Source organism: Ranitomeya variabilis, chromosome 3 (assembly GCF_051348905.1).
Source record: "Ranitomeya variabilis isolate aRanVar5 chromosome 3, aRanVar5.hap1, whole genome shotgun sequence".
Taxonomy (NCBI): Eukaryota; Metazoa; Chordata; class Amphibia; order Anura; family Dendrobatidae; genus Ranitomeya; species Ranitomeya variabilis.
This window is the reverse complement of record NC_135234.1, coordinates 1,044,114-1,063,461: the sequence shown is the minus strand read 5'-3', so window position 1 is coordinate 1,063,461 and position 19,348 is coordinate 1,044,114. Positions and strand designations below refer to the sequence as shown.

Sequence of the window (19,348 nt, the reverse complement as noted above, 5' to 3'; positions counted from 1 at the left end):
TTGCACTGCAGAAGATCACAGCCCGCCAACAAGTGTCACGGCACCAGCCGCATTATCAAGGAATGACCGCCAGTTTACAGAGAGTTTTAAGGGGTCCTTCCAGGCCGATATGCACTGATAGCACTATCTCCCAAGAGACTGGCCCATAACAGAACTAATCATGGAGTCGGAGCTGAGCCTCGTCTAATGACCTCACAGGTCGACCATCGTCAGACACTTGTCAGCTAGTGCCACTAAGCATGTGCAGACTAAGGGTACGTGCCCACCCTCCGGAATAGCAATGCACCCAAACGCTGCGTTCTACGATCTAACCACAGTGGATGGATTTAACGCTGCACACACTCCCCCACGGTGCGGGTGGACGAGCCGCAGCATGGACATTTCTGTATCCACAATAGAATATATTGGATGCTGTCAATTCCTTGGTTCAGTGAACGTGGAACTGTGTGATTGCAGCGCTGCGATGCATCCAAAGCGATGCTGTTACCTGATCATCGGTACGCAGCCTTAGGGGATGTGTCCACGCTCAGGATTGCATCAGGATTTTATACAGGTAAAATCTGCACCTGAGGTCACTGGCCGGTCACCTGCGTTGTTTGAGCATTGTAAGGACATGCTGCATTCTGAAAAGACGCGCCGCATGTCTGTTTCCGCGGCTCTGCCGCATGCGTCTTTTACTGCATAGTGGAGACGGGATTTCATGAAATCTGCTGTAACATCTGGACGCTGCGTGTTTGGCGCTGCGGCTCTACGCAAACAACGTTTCCTGAACGTGGAAACATCCCCTCAGTGAAGCAACTATAAGGGTATGTGTCCACCTTCAGGATGGCCGGCGATATGGACGGAGCGGCAAACCCGCTCCGCCCTAAGCCCCGCCCCCTTCTGTGACGCGATGATGCCGGATGTGTTCATTGCACACATCCGGCATCACCGCACCCCACACATAGGGCCCTGTGGTATACCTTGCGGCGGCGCAAGGGCATGCTTAGATCTTAAAAGACGCGCAGCATGTCCGTTATCGCAGGGCCGCCGGGTGCGTGTTCATAAAATCCCCTCCACTATGCTGTAACATCTGGACGCTGCGTGTTTGACGCTGCGGCTCTGCGCAAACAGCGTTTTCTGAACGTGGAAACATACCCACAGTGAAGCAACTATAAGGGTATGTGTCCACCTTCAGGATGGCCGACGGTATGGCTGCAGATAAGTGCTGAGGCTGCAGATAAGTAGAGGCTGCAGATAAGTGCTGAGGCTGCAGGTAATTAGAGGCTGCAGATAAGTGCTGAGGCTGCAGGTAAGTGCAGGGGCTGCAGATAAGTAGAGGCTGCAGATAAGTGCTGAGGCTGCAGATAAGTGCTGAGGCTGCAGGTAAGTAGAGGCTGCAGATAAGTGCTGAGGCTGCAGGTAAGTGCAGGGGCTGCAGATAAGTAGAGGCTGCAGATAAGTGCTGAGGCTGCAGGTAAGTGCTGAGGCTGCAGGTAAGTAGAGGCTGCAGATAAGTGCTGAGGCTGCAGATAAGTAGAGGCTGCAGGTAAGTGCTGAGGCTGCAGATAAGTGCTGAGGCTGCAGGTAAGTGCAGGGGCTGCAGATAAGTGTAGGGGCTGCAGATAAGTGCTGAGGCTGCAGATAAGTGCTGAGGCTGCAGGTAAGTGCAGGGGCTGCAGATAAGTAGAGGCTGCAGATAAGTGCTGAGGCTGCAGGTAAGTAGAGGCTGCAGATAAGTGCTGAGGCTGCAGGTAAGTGCAGGGGCTGCAGATAAGTAGAGGCTGCAGATAAGTGCTGAGGCTGCAGGTAAGTAGAGGCTGCAGATAAGTGCTGAGGCTGCAGGTAAGTGCAGGGGCTGCAGATAAGTAGAGGCTGCAGATAAGTGCTGAGGCTGCAGGTAAGTAGAGGCTGCAGATAAGTGCTGAGGCTGCAGGTAAGTGCAGGGGCTGCAGATAAGTAGAGGCTGCAGATAAGTGCTGAGGCTGCAGGTAAGTGCAGGGGCTGCAGATAAGTGTAGGGGCTGCAGATAAGTGCTGAGGCTGCAGATAAGTGCTGAGGCTGCAGGTAAGTGCAGGGGCTGCAGATAAGTAGAGGCTGCAGATAAGTGCTGAGGCTGCAGGTAAGTGCAGGGGCTGCAGATAAGTGTAGGGGCTGCAGATAAGTGCTGAGGCTGCAGATAAGTGCAGGGGCTGCAGATAGGTAGAGGCTGCAGATAAGTGCTGAGGCTGCAGGTAAGTGCAGGGGCTGCAGATAAGTGTAGGGGCTGCAGATAAGTACGGAGGCTGCAGATAAGTGTTTGACGCTGCGGCTCTGCGCAAACAGCGTTTCCTGAAAGTGGAAACATACCCACAGTGAAGCAACTATAATGGTATGTGTCCACCTTCAGGATGGCCGGCGGTATGGCTGCAGATAAGTGCTGAGGCTGCAGATAAGTAGAGGCTGCAGATAAGTGCTGAGGCTGCAGATAAGTGCGGAGGCTGCAGATAAGTGCGGAGGCTGCAGATAAGTGTGGAGGCTGCAGATAAGTAGAGGCTGCAGATAAGTGCCTCAGGGCTGCAGTTAAGTGCAGAGGCTGCAGATAAGTGTAGGGGCTGCAGATAAGTGTGGGGGCTGCAGATAAGTGCGGAGGCTGCAGATAAGTGCGGAGGCTGCAGATAAGTGTGGAGGCTGCAGATAAGTAGAGGCTGCAGATAAGTGCTGAGGCTGCAGTTAAGTGCAGGGGCTGCAGATAAGTGTAGGGGCTGCAGATAAGTGCAGAGGCTGCAGATAAGTGTAGGGGCTGCAGATAAGTGTGGGGGCTGCAGATAAATGCTGAGGCTGCAGATAAGTGTAGGGGCTGCAGATAAGTGTAGGGGCTGCAGATAAGTGTGGGGGCTGAAGATAAGTGCGGGGGCTGAAGATAAGTAGAGGCTGCAGGTAAGTGCTGAGGCTGCAGATAAGTAGAGGCTGCAGGTAAGTGCTGAGGCTGCAGATAAGTGCTGAGGCTGCAGGTAAGTGCAGGGGCTGCAGATAAGTGTAGGGGCTGCAGATAAGTGCTGAGGCTGCAGATAAGTGCTGAGGCTGCAGATAAGTGCTGAGGCTGCAGATAAGTGCTGAGGCTGCAGATAAGTGCTGAGGCTGCAGGTAAGTGCTGAGGCTGCAGGTAAGTAGAGGCTGCAGATAAGTGCTGAGGCTGCAGATAAGTGCAGGGGCTGCAGATAAGTAGAGGCTGCAGGTAAGTGCTGAGGCTGCAGATAAGTGCAGGGGCTGCAGATAAGTGCGGGGGCTGCAGATAAGTGCGGGGGCTGCAGGTAAGTGCAGGGGCTGCAGATAAGTAGAGGCTGCAGATAAGTGCTGAGGCTGCAGGTAAGTGCAGGGGCTGCAGATAAGTAGAGGCTGCAGATAAGTGCTGAGGCTGCAGGTAAGTAGAGGCTGCAGATAAGTGCTGAGGCTGCAGGTAAGTGCAGGGGCTGCAGATAAGTAGAGGCTGCAGATAAGTGCTGAGGCTGCAGGTAAGTGCAGGGGCTGCAGATAAGTGTAGGGGCTGCAGATAAGTGCTGAGGCTGCAGATAAGTGCTGAGGCTGCAGGTAAGTGCAGGGGCTGCAGATAAGTAGAGGCTGCAGATAAGTGCTGAGGCTGCAGGTAAGTGCAGGGGCTGCAGATAAGTGTAGGGGCTGCAGATAAGTGCTGAGGCTGCAGATAAGTGCAGGGGCTGCAGATAGGTAGAGGCTGCAGATAAGTGCTGAGGCTGCAGGTAAGTGCAGGGGCTGCAGATAAGTGTAGGGGCTGCAGATAAGTACGGAGGCTGCAGATAAGTGTTTGACGCTGCGGCTCTGCGCAAACAGCGTTTCCTGAAAGTGGAAACATACCCACAGTGAAGCAACTATAATGGTATGTGTCCACCTTCAGGATGGCCGGCGGTATGGCTGCAGATAAGTGCTGAGGCTGCAGATAAGTAGAGGCTGCAGATAAGTGCTGAGGCTGCAGATAAGTGTGGAGGCTGCAGATAAGTAGAGGCTGCAGATAAGTGCTGAGGCTGCAGATAAGTGTAGGGGCTGCAGATAAGTGCAGAGGCTGCAGATAAGTGTAGGGGCTGCAGATAAGTGTGGGGGCTGCAGATAAGTGCGGAGGCTGCAGATAAGTGCGGAGGCTGCAGATAAGTAGAGGCTGCAGATAAGTGCTGAGGCTGCAGTTAAGTGCAGGGGCTGCAGATAAGTGTAGGGGCTGCAGATAAGTGCAGAGGCTGCAGATAAGTGTAGGGGCTGCAGATAAGTGTGGGGGCTGCAGATAAGTGCTGAGGCTGCAGATAAGTGTAGGGGCTGCAGATAAGTGTAGGGGCTGCAGATAAGTGTAGGGGCTGCAGATAAGTGTGGGGGCTGAAGATAAGTGTGGGGGCTGAAGATAAGTGCGGGGGCTGAAGATAAGTGCGGGGGGCTGCAGATAAGTAGAGGCTGCAGATAAGTGCTGAGGCTGCAGGTAAGTGCAGGGGCTGCAGATAAGTAGAGGCTGCAGATAAGTGCTGAGGCTGCAGGTAAGTGCAGGGGCTGCAGATAAGTGCAGGGGCTGCAGATAAGTAGAGGCTGCAGATAAGTGCTGAGGCTGCAGATAAGTGCTGAGGCTGCAGATAAGTGCAGGGGCTGCAGATAAGTGCGGGGGCTGCAGGTAAGTGCAGGGGCTGCAGATAAGTAGAGGCTGCAGATAAGTGCTGAGGCTGCAGTTAAGTGCAGGGGCTGCAGATAAGTGTAGGGGCTGCAGATAAGTGCAGAGGCTGCAGATAAGTGTAGGGGCTGCAGTTAAGTGTGGGGGCTGCAGATAAGTGCTGAGGCTGCAGATAAGTGTAGGGGCTGCAGATAAGTGCAGGGGCTGCAGATAAGTGTAGGGGCTGCAGATAAGTGCAGGGGCTGCAGATAAGTAGAGGCTGCAGATAAGTGCTGAGGCTGCAGGTAAGTGCAGGGGCTGCAGATAAGTGTAGGGGCTGCAGATAAGTGCTGATGCTGCAGATAAGTGCAGGGGCTGCAGATAAGTAGAGGCTGCAGATAAGTGCTGAGGCTGCAGGTAAGTGCAGGGGCTGCAGATAAGTGTAGGGGCTGCAGATAAGTGCTGATGCTGCAGATAAGTGCAGGGGCTGCAGATAAGTGCTGAGGCTGCAGGTAAATGCAGGGGCTGCAGATAAGTGTAGGGGCTGCAGATAAGTGTAGGGGCTGCAGATAAGTGCGGAGGCTGCAGATAAGTGTTTGACGCTGCGGCTCTGCGCAAACAGCGTTTCCTGAAGGTGGAAACATACCCACAGTGAAGCAACTATAATGGTATGTGTCCACCTTCAGGATGGCCGGCGGTATGGCTGCAGATAAGTGCTGAGGCTGCAGATAAGTAGAGGCTGCAGATAAGTAGAGGCTGCAGATAAGTGCTGAGGCTGCAGGTAAGTGCAGGGGCTGCAGATAAGTGCGGAGGCTGCAGATAAGTGCGGAGGCTGCAGATAAGTGTGGAGGCTGCAGATAAGTAGAGGCTGCAGATAAGTGCTGAGGCTGCAGTTAAGTGCAGGGGCTGCAGATAAGTGTAGGGGCTGCAGATAAGTGCAGAGGCTGCAGATAAGTGTAGGGGCTGCAGATAAGTGTGGGGGCTGCAGATAAGTGTAGGGGTTGCAGATAAGTGTGGGGGCTGCAGATAAGTGTGGGGGCTGCAGATAAGTGTAGGGGCTGCAGATAAGTGTAGGGGCTGCAGATAAGTGTAGGGGCTGCAGATAAGTGTAGGGGCTGCAGATAAGTGTGGGGGCTGCAGATAAGTGCGGGGGGCTGCAGATAAGTAGAGGCTGCAGATAAGTGCTGAGGCTGCAGATAAGTGCTGAGGCTGCAGGTAAGGGCAGGTCCTGCAGATAAGTGTGGAGGCTGCAGATAAGTGTGGAGGCTGCAGATAAGTGTGGAGGCTGCAGATAAGTAGAGGCTGCAGATAAGTGCTGAGGCTGCAGTTAAGTGCAGGGGCTGCAGATAAGTGCAGGGGCTGCAGATAAGTGCGGAGGCTGCAGATAAGTGCTGAGGCTGCAGATAAGTAGAGGCTGCAGATAAGTGTGGGGGCTGCAGATAAGTGCTGAGGCTGCAGATAAGTGTAGGGGCTGCAGATAAGTGTGGGGGCTACAGATAAGTGCTGAGGCTGCAGATAAGTAGAGGCTGCAGATAAGTGCTGGGGCTGCAGATAAGTGCGGGGGCTGCAGATAAGTGGGGGCTGCAGATAAGTGTGGGGGCTGCAGATAAGTGCTGAGGCTGCAGATAAGTGTAGGGGCTGCAGATAAGTGTAGGGGCTGCAGATAAGTGCTGAGGCTGCAGATAAGTGTAGGGGCTGCAGATAAGTGTAGGGGCTGCAGATAAGTGTGGGGGCTGCAGATAAGTGGGGGCTGCAGATAAGTGTGGGGGCTGCAGATAAGTGCTGAGGCTGCAGATAAGTAGAGGCTGCAGATAAGTGCTGAGGCTGCAGATAAGTGTAGGGGCTGCAGATAAGTGTAGGGGCTGCAGATAAGTGTGGGGGCTGCAAATAAGTGTGGGGGCTGCAGATAAGTGTGGGGGCTGCAGATAAGTGTGGGGGCTGCAGATAAGTGTGGGGGCTGCAGATAAGTAGAGGCTGCAGATAAGTGCTGAGGCTGCAGTTAAGTGCAGGGGCTGCAGATAAGTGCGGAGGCTGCAGATAAGTGCGGAGGCTGCAGATAAGTGCGGAGGCTGCAGATAAGTGCGGAGGCTGCAGATAAGTGCTGAGGCTGCAGATAAGTGTGGGGGCTGCAGATAAGTGCTGAGGCTGCAGATAAGAGTAGGGGCTGCAGATAAGTGGGGGGGCTGCAGATAAGTGGGGGCTGCAGATAAGTGTGGGGGCTGCAGATAAGTGTGGGGGCTGCAGATAAATGCTGAGGCTGCAGATAAGTAGAGGCTGCAGATAAGTGCTGAGGCTGCAGATAAGTGTAGGGGCTGCAGATAAGTAGAGGCTGCAGATAAGTGCTGAGGCTGCAGATAAGTGTAGGGGCTGCAGATAAGTGTGGGGGCTGCAGATAAGTGTGGGGGCTGCAGATAAGTGTGGGGGCTGCAGATAAGTGTGGGGGCTGCAGATAAGTGTAGGGGCTGCAGATAAGTGTGGGGGCTGCAGATAAGTGTGGGGGCTGCAGATAAGTGGGGGCTGCAGATAAGTGCTGAGGCTGCAGATAAGTAGAGGCTGCAGATAAGTGCTGAGGCTGCAGATAAGTGTGGGGGCTGCAGATAAGTGTGGGGGCTGCAGATAAGTAGAGGCTGCAGATAAGTGCTGAGGCTGCAGTTAAGTGCAGGGGCTGCAGATAAGTGCGGAGGCTGCAGATAAGTGCGGAGGCTGCAGATAAGTGCTGAGGCTGCAGATAAGTAGAGGCTGCAGATAAGTGTGGGGGCTGCAGATAAGTGCTGAGGCTGCAGATAAGAGTAGGGGCTGCAGATAAGTGTGGGGGCTGCAGATAAGTGGGGGCTGCAGATAAGTGTGGGGGCTGCAGATAAATGCTGAGGCTGCAGATAAGTAGAGGCTGCAGATAAGTGCTGAGGCTGCAGATAAGTGTAGGGGCTGCAGATAAGTAGAGGCTGCAGATAAGTGCTGAGGCTGCAGATAAGTGTAGGGGCTGCAGATAAGTGTGGGGGCTGCAGATAAGTGTGGGGGCTGCAGATAAGTGGGGGCTGCAGATAAGTGTGGGGGCTGCAGATAAGTGCTGAGGCTGCAGATAAGTAGAGGCTGCAGATAAGTGCTGAGGCTGCAGATAAGTGTGGGGGCTGCAGATAAGTGTGGGGGCTGCAGATAAGTGGGGGCTGCAGATAAGTGTGGGGGCTGCAGATAAGTGTAGGGGCTGCAGATAAGTGTGGGGGCTGCAGATAAGTGTGGGGGCTGCAGATAAGTGGGGGCTGCAGATAAGTGTAGGGGCTGCAGATAAGTGTGGGGGCTGCAGATAAGTGTGGGGGCTGCAGATAAGTGGGGGCTGCAGATAAGTGTGGGGGCTGCAGATAAGTGCTGAGGCTGCAGATAAGTAGAGGCTGCAGATAAGTGCTGAGGCTGCAGATAAGTGTAGGGGCTGCAGATAAGTAGAGGTGCAGATTTACGGGTATGTGCACACGTCCGGATTTCTTGCAGAAGTTTCCTGAAGAAAACCGGAAATTTTCTGCAAGAAATCCGCATTTTTTTTTTGCGTTTTTTTTCTGTTTTTCTGTTTTTCGGGGTTTTTTTAGCATTCTGCAAGCGTAATTAGCTTGCAGAATGCTAAAGTTTTCCAAGCGATCTGTAGCATCGCTTGGAAAACTGACTGACAGGTTGGTCACACTTGTCAAACATAGTGTTTGACAAGTGTGACCAACTTTTTACTATAGATGCAGCTTATGCCGCATCCATAGTAAAAGAGAGAATGTTTAAAAATAATAAAAAAAATTAAAAAAATGCTTATACTCACCCAGACGATCTCCTCAGCGGCGTCCGTTCCTCTTCCTATAGCTGGTGTGTGCGCACAGGACCTTCCATGACGTCGCGGTCATGTGAGCGGTCACATGACCACTCACGACCAATCACAAGACAGTGACGTCATTACAGGTCCTTCACCGCACACCAGCTATGAGAACCGAAGCGGCAGCATGCAGCGGTGAGGCGGGAACACTGCGGGGGACATCGAGGGTGAGTATAGGACTATTTTTTATTTTAATTCTTTTTTTTACCAATTATATGGTGCCCAGTGCATGGAGGAGAGTCTCCTCTCCTCCACCCTGGGTACCAACCGCACATAATCTGCTTACTTCCCGCATGGTGTGCACAGCCCCGTGCGGGAAGTAAGCAGATCAATGCACTCCTAGGTGTGCGGAATCCCCGCAATTCCTCATTTTTAATGAACATGTTGCTTTTTTTTCCGCGATGCGATTTTTTCGCGGAAAAAATCGCAACATTTGCACAAAAAATGCGGAATACACGGTAAATAATAGGAGGCATATGTTAGCGTTTTTTTCACGTTTTTATCACGTTTTTATAGCGAAAAAACGCGAAAAAAACGCTAAAAATCCTGAACGTGTGCACATGGCCCTGCAGATAAGTGTAGGGGCTGAAGATAAGTGCGGGGGCTGAAGATAAGTGCGGGGGGCTGCAGATAAGTGTGGGGGCTGAAGATAAGTGGCACGTTTAGCTCTACAAAGATATTTGAGGTTGTATAGTAAATATTCCAGCGCCACACAAGAATTTATAGTGATGGCAGTGGAATATTTGCTGCATAATAATCATCTCTCGTTCAATAATGCTTTCTTCTTCAGAGACAGGCGCCCCCATGGGAGCAGGATTCTCACCGTCTTTAGGTAATATCTATATATCATATTGGGAGGAACTGTCCATATTTTTAGGTGGTGATCCCTTCTCCTCCCATGTCAGGTGGGTGGGCTGATTCATAGACGACCTCCTCCTGATATGGGAGGTGGATTATCACCATCTTCAGCGAATATCTATGTGTCATATCGGGAGGAACTGTCTATATTTTTAGGTGGTGATCCCTTCTCCTCCCATGTCAGGTGGGTGGGCCGATTCATAGACGACCTCCTCCTGATATGGGAGCAGGATTCTCACCGTCTTTAGGTAATATCTATGTGTCATATCGGGAGGAACTGTCCATATTTTCATGTCTAATCCCTTCTCCTCCCATGTCAGGTGGGTGGGCTGATTCATAGACGACCTCCTCCTGATATGGGAGCAGGATTCTCACCGTCTTTAGGTAATATCTATATATCATATTGGGAGGAACTGTCCATATTTTTAGGTGGTGATCCCTTCTCCTCCCATGTCAGGTGGGTGGGCCGATTCATAGACGACCTCCTCCTGATATGGGAGCAGGATTCTCACCGTCTTTAGGTAATATCTATATATCATATTGGGAGGAACTGTCCATATTTTTAGGTGGTGATCCCTTCTCCTCCCATGTCAGGTGGGTGGGCCGATTCATAGACGACCTCCTCCTGATATGGGAGCAGGATTCTCACCGTCTTTAGGTAATACCTATGTGTCATATTGGGAGGGACTGTCCATATAGCAAAAAAAAAATTTGTTTCCAAAATTGTGCTGATGTAAAGTAGACATGTGGGAAATGTTATTTATTAACTATTTTGTGTCACATAACTCTCTCGTTTAACAGAATACAAATTCAAAATGTGAAAATTGCAAAAGTTTCGCCAAATTTCCGATTTTTTTTTTTACAAATAAGTGCAAAAATTATCGACCTAAATTTACCACTAACATGAAGCCCAATATGTCACGAAAAAACAATCTCAGAACCGCTAGGATCCGTTGAAGCGTTCCTGAGTTATTACCTCATAAAGGGACACTGGTCAGAATTGCAAAAAACAGCCAGGTCATTAAGGTCAAAATAGGCTGGGTCATGAAGGGGTTAATCTCTTTACTAGTGATGAGCGAGTGTCCTTGTCACTACTCGTTACTTGATGAAGCATCAGTGTGCTCGAGATGCTCGTTACTCGATATTTTTTGGGAGCGCGAGTCCCCGTCCCGCATGTCTGTCGCTTTGTAGACAGCCAATGAACATGTGAGGATTGCCTGACGGTCACTGTAATACTGTAGCCATCTTGGTTGTGTCATCACTGATCGGCTGGCCGCATAGTGTCATCAGCTCTACATAAGACTCGGGACGCCATGCTCGGCACACTGTACCCCGGAAACAGGCAGCGCAGGGAGAGTTGCTGGTGACAGAAGGACAGGATTGTAGCTGCGTATTAGCCAGGGATTCAACCTCATTTATAGTAATAAAAACACAGCAAAATCAAATATCTAATAAAATACAACAGTATCAATGCAAGCGGTGCTCTGTCCTGGAAAAGTCTGCATCCCTTAGAGCCGTGGACTTCACTCTACCGGCATTGGTCCAATAGTCTTCAGTCCATGGCCAGTTCCTCACAATAATCAATAGTAACACTGCTGTTATCAGCACTTAGGGACACATTGTGGTGACGGATCGTGTAGGACAGGATAGGGTTAATTGCATGTCCGTTATGCTGCAGCTCATACCAGTGCTAATAATATTCTTTTTGATCTTAATCCAGTCTGGGTTGGATCCGCGATAGAATCGCTAGATCGAGACTGCAGTCTAATACGTCCATCTGAGGTGAACAAATGTGCCTGGCATTGTTATCCTGCAATATTTTATACGGCATTTATCGTGCTACAATTTGGCCTCAAAACCCCCCAAAAAGAAATTGTTTGTTCAAAAAAAATAGAGGGGACCCCTGTATTCTTGATAACCAGCCTTGCTAAAGCTGACAGCTGAGGGTTGCAGCCCCCAACTGTGACTTTTGCCTGGCTGGTTATAGAAAATAGAGGGGAACCCATATAGGTTTTTTGTAATTATTTACAGCGCAGGAGCCAGCTGATGAATACGCCCATCATCCGTTCCTGCGCTCTTATTAGTGGCAGCAGGTGTCAGATGATGGGAGTAGTCCTGCTGACCTGGATTTTTCTGCAGCTAATACGCTAAAAAAAAGTCAACCCGCGTTCTTGCAGCGTTTCACCATCCATTCAAGTCAATGGGTGAAAAACGATGAAAAAACGCTGAAAGAAGTGACCTGCCCTATGCCAAAATACACTGAAAGAAGTGACCTGCCCTATGCCAAAATACACTGAAAGAAGTGACCTGCCCTATGCCAAAATACACTGAAAGTGACCTACCCTATGCCAAAATACACTGAAAGAAGTGACCTACCCTATGCCGAAAAATGCTGAAAGAAGTGACCTGCCCTATGCCAAAATACACTGAAAGAAGAGACCTGCCCTATGCCGAAAAATGCTGAAAGAAATGACCTGCCCTATGCCAAAATACACTGAAAGAAGAGACCTGCCCTATGCCGAAAAATGCTGAAAGAAATGACCTGCCCTATACCAAAATACACTGAAAGAAGAGACCTGCCCTATGCCAAAATACACTGAAAGAAGAGACCTGCCCTATGCCAAAATACACTGAAAGAAGTGACCTGCCCTATGCCAAAATACACTGAAAGAAGTGACCTGCCCTATGCCAAAATACACTGAAAGAAGTGACCTGCCCTATGCCAAAATACACTGAAAGAAGAGACCTGCCCTATGCCAAAATACACTGAAAGAAGAGACCTGCCCTATGCCAAAATACACTGAAAGTGACCTGCCCTATGCCAACATACACTGAAAGAAGAGACCTGCGCTATGCCAAAATACACTGAAAGAAGTGACCTGCCCTATGCCAAAATACACTGAAAGAAGAGACCTGCCCTATGCCAAAATACACTGAAAGTGACCTGCCCTATGCCAACATACACTGAAAGAAGAGACCTGCGCTATGCCAAAATACACTGAAAGAAGTGACCTGCCCTATGCCAAAATACACGGAAAGAGACCTGCCCTATGCCAAAATACACTGAAAGAAGAGACCTGCCCTATGCCAAAATACACTGAAAGAAGTGACCTGCCCTATGCCAAAATACACTGAAAGAAGAGACCTGCGCTATGCCAAAATACACTGAAAGAAGAGACCTGCCCTATGCCAAAATACACTGAAAGAAGTGACCTTCCCTATGCCAAAATACACTGAAAGAAGAGACCTGCCCTATGCCAAAATACACTGAAAGAAGTGACCTGCCCTATGCCAAAATACACTGAAAGAAGAGACCTGCCCTATGCCAAAATACACTGAAAGAAGAGACCTGCCCTATGCCAAAATACACTGAAAGAAGTGACCTGCCCTATGCCAAAATACACTGAAAGAAGTGACCTGCCCTATGCCAAAATACACTGAAAGAAGTGACCTGCCCTATGCCAAAATACACTGAAAGAAGTGACCTGCCCTATGCCAAAATACACTGAAAGAAGTGACCCGCCCTATGCCAAAATACACTGAAAGAAGTGACCTGCCCTATGCCAAAATACACTGAAAGAAGTGACCTGCCCTATGCCAAAATACACTGAAAGAAGAGACCTGCCCTATGCCAAAATACACTGAAAGAAGTGACCTGCCCTATGCCAAAATACACTGAAAGAAGAGACCTGCCCTATGCCAAAATACACTGAAAGAAGTGACCTGCCCTATGCCAAAATACACTGAAAGAAGTGACCTGCTCTATGCCAAAATACACTGAAAGAAGTGACCTGCCCTATGCCAAAATACACTGAAAGAAGAGACCTGCCCTATGCCAAAATACACTGAAAGAAGTGACCTGCCCTATGCCAAAATACACTGAAAGAGACCTGCCCTATGCCAAAATACACTGAAAGAAGAGACCTGCCCAATGCCAAAATACACTGAAAGAAGTGACCTGCCCAATGCCAAAATACACTGAAAGAAGTGACCTGCCCTATGCCAAAATACACTGAAAGAAGTGACCCGCCCTATGCCAAAATACACTGAAAGAAGTGACCTGCCCTATGCCAAAATACACTGAAAGAAGTGACCTGCCCTATGCCAAAATACACTGAAAGAAGTGACCTGCCCTATGCCAAAATACACTGAAAGAAGAGACCTGCCCTATACCAAAATACACTGAAAGAAGAGACCTGCCCTATGCCAAAATACACTGAAAGAAGTGACCTGCCCTATGCCAAAATACACTGAAAGAAGAGACCTGCCCAATGCCAAAATACACTGAAAGAAGAGACCTGCCCAATGCCAAAATACACTGAAAGAAGTGACCTGCCCTATGCCAAAATACACTGAAAGAAGAGACCTGCCCAATGCCAAAATACACTGAAAGAAGTGACCTGCCCTATGCCAAAATACACTGAAAGAAGAGACCTGCCCTATGCCAAAATACACTGAAAGAAGAGACCTGCCCAATGCCAAAATACACTGAAAGAAGTGACCTGCCCTATGCCAAAATACACTGAAAGAAGAGACCTGCCCTATGCCAAAATACGCTGAAAGAAGTGACCTGCCCTATGCCAAAATACGCTGAAAGAAGTGACCTGCCCTATGCCAAAATACGCTGAAAGAAATGACCTGCCCTATGCCAAAATACACTGAAAGAAGTGACCTGCCCTATGCCAAAATACACTGAAAGAAGTGACCTGCCCTATGCCAAAATACACTGAAAGAAGAGACCTGCCCTATGCCAAAATACACTGAAAGAAGAGACCTGCCCTATGCCAAAATACACTGAAAGAAGTGACCTGCCCTATGCCAAAATACACTGAAAGAAGTGACCTGCCCTATGCCAAAATACACTGAAAGAGACCTACCCTATGCCAAAATACACTGAAAGTGACCTGCCCTATGCCAAAATACACTGAAAGAAGTGACCTGCCCTATGCCAAAATACACTGAAAGAAGTGACCTGCCCTATGCCAAAATACACTGAAAGAAGTGACCTGCCCTATGCCAAAATACACTGAAAGAAGAGACCTGCCCTATGCCAAAATACACTGAAAGAAGAGACCTGCCCTATGCCAAAATACACTGAAAGAAGTGACCTGCCCTATGCCAAAATACACTGAAAGAAGAGACCTGCCCTATGCCAAAATACACTGAAAGAAGTGACCTGCTCTATGCCAAAATACACTGAAAGAAGTGACCTGCCCTATGCCAAAATACACTGAAAGAAGTGACCTGCCCTATGCCAAAATACACTGAAAGAAGAGACCTGCTCTATGCCAAAATACACTGAAAGAAGTGACCTGCCCTATGCCAAAATACACTGAAAGAAGAGACCTGCCCTATGCCAAAATACACTGAAAGAAGAGACCTGCCCTATGCCAAAATACACTGAAAGAAGAGACCTGCCCTATGCCAAAATACACTGAAAGAAGTGACCTGCCCTATGCCAAAATACACTGAAAGAAGAGACCTGCCCTATGCCAAAATACACTGAAAGAAGTGACCTGCCCTATGCCAAAATACACTGAAAGAAGAGACCTGCCCAATGCCAAAATACACTGAAAGAAGAGACCTGCCCTATGCCAAAATACACTGAAAGAAGAGACCTGCCCTATGCCAAAATACACTGAAAGAAGAGACCTGCCCTATGCCAAAATACACTGAAAGAAGAGACCTGCCCTATGCCAAAATACACTGAAAGAAGTGACCTGCCCTATGCCAAAATACACTGAAAGAAGAGACCTGCCCTATGCCAAAATACACTGAAAGAAGAGACCTGCCCTATGCCAAAATACACTGAAAGAAGTGACCTGCCCTATGCCAAAATACACTGAAAGAAGTGACCTGCCCTATGCCAAAATATACTGAAAGAAGTGACCTGCCCTATGCCAAAATACACTGAAAGAAGAGACCTGCCCTATGCCAAAATACACTGAAAGAAGAGACCTGCCCAATGCCAAAATACACTGAAAGAAGTGACCTGCCCTATGCCAAAATACACTGAAAGAAGTGACCTGCCCTATGCCAAAATACACTGAAAGAAGTGACCTGCCCTATGCCAAAATACACTGAAAGAAGTGACCTGCCCTATGCCAAAATACACTGAAAGAAGAGACCTGCCCTATGCCAAAATACACTGAAAGAAGTGACCTGCCCTATGCCAAAATACACTGAAAGAAGTGACCTGCCCTATGCCAAAATACACTGAAAGAAGTGACCTGCCCTATGCCAAAATATACTGAAAGAAGAGACCCGCCCTATGCCAAAATACACTGAAAGAAGTGACCCGCCCTATGCCAAAATACACTGAAAGAAGTGACCCGCCCTATGCCAAAATACACTGAAAGAAGTGACCTGCCCTATGCCAAAATACACTGAAAGAAGTGACCTGCCCTATGCCAAAATACACTGAAAGAAGTGACCTGCCCTATGCCAAAATACACTGAAAGAAGTGACCTGCCCTATGCCAAAATACACTGAAAGAAGTGACCTGCCCTATGCCAAAATACACTGAAAGAAGTGACCTGCCCTATGCCAAAATACACTGAAAGAAGAGACCTGCCCTATACCAAAATACACTGAAAGAAGTGACCTGCCCTATGCCAAAATACACTGAAAGAAGAGACCTGCCCTATGCCAAAATACACTGAAAGACGAGACCTGCCCTATGCCAAAATACACTGAAAGAAGAGACCTGCCCTATGCCAAAATACACTGAAAGAAGAGACCTGCCCTATGCCAAAATACACTGAAAGAAGTGACCTGCCCTATGCCAAAATACACTGAAAGAAGTGACCTGCTCTATGCCAAAATACACTGAAAGAAGAGACCTGCCCTATGCCAAAATACACTGAAAGAAATGACCTGCCCTATGCCAAAATACACTGAAAGAGACCTGCCCTATGCCAAAATACACTGAAAGTGACCTGCCCTATGCCAAAATACACTGAAAGAAGTGACCTGCCCTATGCCAAAATACACTGAAAGAAGTGACCTGCCCTATGCCAAAATACACTGAAAGAAGTGACCTGCCCTATGCCAAAATACACTGAAAGAGACCTACCCTATGCCAAAATATACTGAAAGAAGAGACCTGCCCTGTGCCAAAATACACTGAAAGAAGAGACCTACCCTATGCCAAAATACACTGAAAGAAGTGACCTGCCCTATGCCAAAATACACTGAAAGAAGAGACCTACCCTATGCCAAAATACACTGAAAGAAGAGACCTGCCCTATGCCAAAATACACTGAAAGAAGAGACCTGCGCTATGCCAAAATACACTGAAAGAAGTGACCTGCCCTATGCCAAAATACACTGAAAGAAGAGACCTGCCCTATGCCAAAATACACTGAAAGTGACCTGCCCTATGCCAAAATACACTGAAAGAAGTGATCTGCCCTATGCCAAAATACACTGAAAGAAGTGACCTGCCCTATGCCAAAATACACTGAAAGAAGTGACCTGCCCTATGCCAAAATACACTGAAAGAGACCTACCCTATGCCAAAATATACTGAAAGAAGAGACCTGCCCTGTGCCAAAATACACTGAAAGAAGAGACCTACCCTATGCCAAAATACACTGAAAGAAGTGACCTGCCCTATGCCAAAATACACTGAAAGAAGAGACCTACCCTATGCCAAAATACACTGAAAGAGACCTACCCTATGCCAAAATATACTGAAAGAAGAGACCTGCCCTGTGCCAAAATACACTGAAAGAAGAGACCTACCCTATGCCAAAATACACTGAAAGAAGTGACCTGCCCTATGCCAAAATACACTGAAAGAAGTGACCTGCCCTATGCCAAAATACACTGAAAGAGACCTGCCCTATGCCAAAATACACTGAAAGAAGAGACCTACCCTATGCCAAAATACACTGAAAGAAGAGACCTACCCTATGCCAAAATACACTGAAAGAAGAGACCTACCCTATGCCAAAATACACTGAAAGAAGAGACCTGCCCTATGCCAAAATACACTGAAAGAAGTGACCTGCCCTATGCCAAAATACACTGAAAGAAGAGACCTGCCCTATGCCAAAATACACTGAAAGAAGTGACCTGCCCTATGCCAAAATACACTGAAAGAAGAGACCTGCCCTATGCCAAAATACACTGAAAGAAGAGACCTTCCCTATGCCAAAATACACTGAAAGAAGTGACCTGCCCTATGCCAAAATACACTGAAAGAAGAGACCTGCCCTATGCCAAAATACACTGAAAGAAGTGACCTGCCCTATGCCAAAATACACTGAAAGAAGAGACCTGCCCTATGCCAAAATACACTGAAAGAAGAGACCTTCCCTATGCCAAAATACACTGAAAGAAGTGACCTGCCCTATGCCAAAATACACTGAAAGAAGAGACCTGCCCTATGCCAAAATACACTGAAAGAAGTAACCTGCCCTATGCCAAAATACACTGAAAGAAGAGACCTGCCCTATGCCAAAATACACTGAAAGAAGAGACCTGCCCTATGCCAAAATATACTGAAAGTGACCTGCCCTATGCCAAAATACACTGAAAGAAGAGACCTGCCCTATGCCAAAATACACTGAAAGAAGAGACCTGCCCTATGCCAAAATACACTGAAAGAAGTGACCTGCCCTATGCCAAAATACACTGAAAGAAGAGACCTGCCCTATGCCAAAATACACTGAAAGAAGAGACCTACCCTATGCCAAAATACACTGAAAGAAGAGACCTGCCCTATGCCAAAATACACTGAAAGAAGTGACCTGCCCTATGCCAAAATACACTGAAAGAAGAGACCTGCCCTATGCCAAAATATACTGAAAGAAGTGACCTGCCCTATGCCAAAATACACTGAAAGAAGAGACCTGCCCTATGCCAAAATATACTGAAAGAAGAGACCTGCCCTATGCCAAAATACACTGAAAGAAGTGACCTGCCCTATGCCAAAATACACTGAAAGAAGAGACCTGCCCTATGCCGAAAAATGCTGAAAGAAGAGACCTACCCTATGCCGAAAAATGCTGAAAGAAGAGACCTACCCTATGCCAAAATACACTGAAAGAAGTGACCTGCCCTATGCCGAAAAATGCTGAAAGAAGAGACCTGCCCTATGCCAAAATACACTGAAAGAAGTGACCTGCCCTATGCCAAAATACACTGAAAGAAGTGACCTGCCCTATGCCAAAATACACTGAAAGAAGTGACCTGCCCTATGCCAAAATACACTGAAAGAAGAGACCTGCCCTATGCCAAAATACACTGAAAGAAGTGACCTGCCCTATGCCAAAAAATACTGAAAGAAGAGACCTGCCCTATGCCAAAATACACTGAAAGAAGTGACCTGCCCTATGCCAAAATACACTGAAAGAAGTGACCTGCCCTATGCCAAAATACACTGAAAGAAGTGACCTGCCCTATGCCAAAATATACTGAAAGTGACCTGCCCTATGCCAAAATACACTGAAAGAAGAGACCTGCCCTATGCAAAATACACTGAAAGAAGAGACCTGCCCTATGCCAAAATATACTGAAAGAAGTGACCTGCTCTATGCCAAAATACACTGAAAGAAGTGACCTGCCCTATGCCGAAATACACTGAAAGAAGAGACCTGCCCTATGCTAAAATACACTGAAAGAAGTGACCTGCCCTATGCCAAAATACACTGAAAGAAGTGACCTGCCCTATGCCAAAATACACTGAAAGAAGTGACCTGCCCTATGCCAAAATACACTGAAAGAAGTGACCTGCCCTATGCCAAAATACACTGAAAGAAGTGACCTGCCCTATGCCAAAATACACTGAAAGAAGAGACCTGCCCTATGCCAAAATACACTGAAAGAAGTGACCTGCCCTATACCAAAATACACTGAAAGAAGAGACCTGCCCTATGCCAAAATACACTGAAAGAAGTGACCTGCCCTATGCCAAAATACACTGAAAGAAGTGACCTACCCTATGCCAAAATACACTGAAAGAAGTGACCTGCCCTATGCCAAAATATACTGAAAGTGACCTGCCCTATGCAAAATACACTGAAAGAAGAGACCTG

At 48.2% G+C, this 19,348-nt stretch overlaps 2 protein-coding genes across 5 annotated transcripts in view; one reads left to right on the top strand and one right to left on the bottom strand.

The window, feature by feature from the left end:
• Positions 1-19,348, bottom strand: part of PDE9A (phosphodiesterase 9A) — a 128,077-nt gene that overhangs the window by 10,608 nt on the left and 98,121 nt on the right. The gene's annotated exons all lie outside the window — the stretch shown is intronic.
• Positions 1-19,348, top strand: part of WDR4 (WDR4 tRNA N7-guanosine methyltransferase non-catalytic subunit) — a 154,505-nt gene that overhangs the window by 93,339 nt on the left and 41,818 nt on the right. The gene's annotated exons all lie outside the window — the stretch shown is intronic.